This window comes from Barbatula barbatula (genome assembly GCF_947034865.1).
Source record: "Barbatula barbatula genome assembly, chromosome: 25".
Lineage (NCBI taxonomy): Eukaryota > Metazoa > Chordata > Actinopteri > Cypriniformes > Nemacheilidae > Barbatula > Barbatula barbatula.
In genome coordinates this window covers 16,824,646-16,828,880 of record NC_136788.1, presented here as the reverse complement: position 1 = coordinate 16,828,880, position 4,235 = coordinate 16,824,646, and positions in this window count along the sequence as shown.

Sequence of the window (4,235 nt, the reverse complement as noted above, 5' to 3'; positions counted from 1 at the left end):
CAAAAAAGCTGGACATGGTCCAGTGTGTGAAGTGCCAGCCTTACAGGCATGTGCTTTTCCAACATGTTTTACTGCTTAACAGGTCATTCCAGTAATTTCTCCCTATTCTGGAGTCATTTCCAGCGGTTTCCTCTATATAGGCATCACTCCAGCACAATTTATTGCTAGCATATCTTTTGATTTCATTGCACTGTTTTAACGTCGTAGTGGACGTTGCGGACCCGCAAGTGTCATTTCTCTTGTATTTCAGAGAAATGCAATATTCCATGTGACAAATCATTGACTTTGAGGGAAACTTCCTTCCTAGACAAACAGATGCCTAAATGTGTTATTGGGGCAGATGGCACGTACGACAGAGGTGAAATATCGCCATTTACATATCGTCAATCGTCAGTTCAATGAACTGCAGAGATTTTAGGTGCTATTTGGTGCTGACGTCAACAATCTCATTTACTGAACCGTCATTTGTTTTGTCCAAATAAAAAAAAGTTTTAAGGCCATAACACTTGTACTGTTTAAATCAAAACCGTTGGGGAGGATGAAATCTTTGCTGTATTTGGTTGTTGTTTTTTAAATTAAAAATAGGAAGAATCTGCCTTATTTTACAGTCCCCTCTTATTCCATTTCATCAATTTGAGTTTTTTTTTTTTACTCTTAAAGCACGACATGCGTTGTGTTTCTGGTTGCTAGCCATTCGTCTGTCCAGCGATCATTTCAAACTGGTAGCTTCTTGTATTGTGTGGTATGGTGACGGCTCGATATTCTTTCCAAGGATGTGACAAACTTGAGATGAAATCTGTCTAGTTTCTCGGCCTTAACTCCATACCAAAGAGAAGCTGTTGAAGAACGAAACGAGATGGGGAATCCGTCGCTTGGCCCATCTTTTGGTTTCCCATCATCTGAAAGTGATGGTTTGACATCGTTGAGGTTAAAAGTCGTTCCTGGACTCTTATTTGTGTAAATTATGTATATGACAGACGTGTTGGATGTACAGGTAACTGGAGCGAAGAGCATGTTGTAGAAGGCTGAAGGGTTTCGGCTGTCGGTAGACGTTAAGATAGTGCCGCATTTGTATAAAGGACATCATGAAATTTCCATGTTATCAAGCCGCTGTATAATGGTGATGATTTGTAGGTAGATGAGAGTGCCCTTACCGAAACAGAAGATGCTGTTTATAACGCAGCACGATAGCTGGCCTGTTGCGTTCCTGGCTTTCTGTGATGTACTAGTTGATGCCGTGTCTTTTGAGTCTGTAGCTTGCTGATGTTTTTTTCTTGGGACTTTATCTGTTCCTGCATACGCATATGTGTCGTGTAAACCGAGAGGGATATTATAGCATGATTTATTGAGAAAAAAAAGAAATTCGATACGACTTGAAATTAAAAGCGTTCATTTTATTGTGACATAGCTAAATGTGGTGTGCCGAGACGAATCGACGGAGCAGACACTGGAACGGAGTTGAAATTCAGAAAACGTACAAACGTTCATCTTATTGCACTAAAAGATTTCTTTGTTTTGTTTGTTCATCAAAGTTTTGTCATTGTAAGTCTTTTAGGGACAAATTGGTGCCCGCGTTGTTGTTTTTTCCTTTTGATGACAAATAGCAAACGGGGGAATTACTCAAGACACCATCGACGAATAATTGCGTTGTGTAGCAATGAGCACTAATCTCAATGAGATCCGCCGTGTACAACTTCTCATACATGAGAATAAGAGTTTAAAGTAACGGCGACATGCTTCACGTTATGAAATGACTGTATCTGCGCATGTATGTTAAACTCTCTGTGGTAGCGCTCCCTTAACCATCAGAACGAGAGGTGACGCTACGGTAGTTCTTCAAAAGCTATATGCATTTCATGACGTTTACTAAGTTAAAATAAGTCTGTTTCTGTTCATGAATGTTGTTTCTTTTTTGTTTGTCTCTTTAACATTTCTTTTACATATATCTTCAATTTCCTCCATTTTATATATAATATATGAAAAAACAATGTCTTTATGTGAAGAAAGCTGTAAATATTTTTTATGTTGCGGGCATTTATTAATGCACTGATTTTGTGTTGTTGTTATAGGATTAAGACAACAAACCTGTTTTGATACGTGAGGATTGATGTTTAAGTGGTCATCTGCTATAGAAACGTCTTCATTCTGTTCGTTCAGGACTGTAGATTTGAGCCTCAGATTTGCTGGTTTTTGCTCTTCGTGGACAGTAGCTTGTTAATATTGCAAATGCGTTTCAGCGATGTTTTTTTGTTTGTTTGTATTTCTTTTTCTGTTTTTTCCAATGGAAAGTACTCACAGGTGAGATTTTTTAGTGGTTTTAAAAGCAATAAACATTTTTTTAAACAATAGTATGTTGTGTTTGTGTATGTTCTTGTGTTTGAGAATGATGTCCTCTGCTGGTTTCTACAAGCACTGCAGACCAGATGTGGTTCTCGTGAACTTTGTGTGATGTCACAAGCACGGTCCAATCCTCTGGTTTTAAAATCTAGAAACATGTATTTTCTTTAAAGAAACTTTGAAATGTACACTGTAAAAACTCACTTATTTCAACCTAAAAACCTTAGTTTTAAAGTTGCCTTAAAATTTAAAGTTCAATCAAATTGGCTTTTTAAGTCATTTGAACTTAAATGATATTAATCTGACTTTAAAAAAGCTATTATATTTTCGTTTCATAAATATGCAAAATACAATTTAGTTCAAATGACTCAAAAGGCCAATTTGATGTAAAGGCCTTCATTTTAGATTTTCTTGGTGTATTTATGTTAATTGTGAAAATTTTAATAAATAAAAAAATACACTGCAAGATAAATAAATTGACCATTTATTAATCAACTAATGTTAAAGTTATACAGTATGTGCACCGAAAAGACTTGTATCTATTTTATTTATTTTTGTGGCATTTTTCAGTACAATCAAATTGGCTTTAAGTCATTTCAACTTAATAATTTTACAAATTTCATCTTATTTCTAAAAGTTACAGCAACTCACCATTGGCCAAAATGTAAAATAAAAGTTGAAATGACTTGGAAAAATAATTTTTTACTTAAAATATAAAACGATGTTCTTTTCATAAAAAATGAACAAGCTGAAAAATATACATAAGAAATCACTTTTCAGACTGCGTCAACTTAGTTTATTCCTGACTCAGCAAACAGCACTGATAAATACTCTTCTGCATATTCGATCAAATCTGCTTTTGGACGAATGGGTCTTTATTCCAACCAGAGGTCACAGTAATTCAGCTGCCGCACGGGTCACAGCGATGGGGGTTCACCCTGGACTTGTCTTTAACCAATGAGAACGAAGCTGCCGGGTGCAGTCTCCCCTTTCCCATGACCTGACGCATATTCATACAATGATAATGACTCCTAGCTGTATTGATCCCCATCCGTGATGTCCTCTTGACTGACCGCACGTGTCACTTGACTCACGTCTGTTGCCTCAAAAATAAGACCTCTGTATCTGACATCACATTGCCAGGATATCATAGAGGACCTGCAACCACACAGCAATTTGTGAACCACTTTTACAGTCATGTTCCAATGCCTTTCCATTTTAGTTGCATCAAGCACAAGCCTCTAAATAAATGTACAATTGGATTATAAACTCACAGAATTGCTGCGTTCTTTCTTAAAATGAAAAAGAATGAACATAAAAATGAAGTGAGTGTTGTTGTGAACAGTATCCTTCAGGCTATTCTCTCACAGATGCTCAGATATGAGGATGAGAGTCTCACAGCTGCTGGTCAATTGTCCTGCAGGGTCATAAGTGCATTTACTGAGCATCACATCTCCTCTTTATTGCTTTGAGTTCAGTGTTAGGAATCAGTTGAGCTGTATAGTCACATTATAATCCTGCTGAGAGAGATGTTATGAGTTTTGCACAAAACACACAAAGTATTTGTTGCTCAATTGTTAGAGCATTAGATTAACAGTGCAAATGTTGTGGACTGATCAAATGTATAAGTCAATTTGGACGTCATGTAAGTTAAAATGTGTAATACTGTATATCATATGACTGTGCGCAACGGTGATGTGAAATGTACAGTAATGCTCTCCATGAATACTTGTGGAAGTAACGGATTGATATAACAAGATTGCGTATATTGACATCTTCTGATGGAAGATTCTGGGTTATGGTGGGGGTCTTGAATAACGTGTGTCACGGGTGCGAGTGTGCAGAGAGAGAGAGAGAGAGAGAGAGAGAGAGAGAGAGAGAGAGAGAGAGAGAGAGAG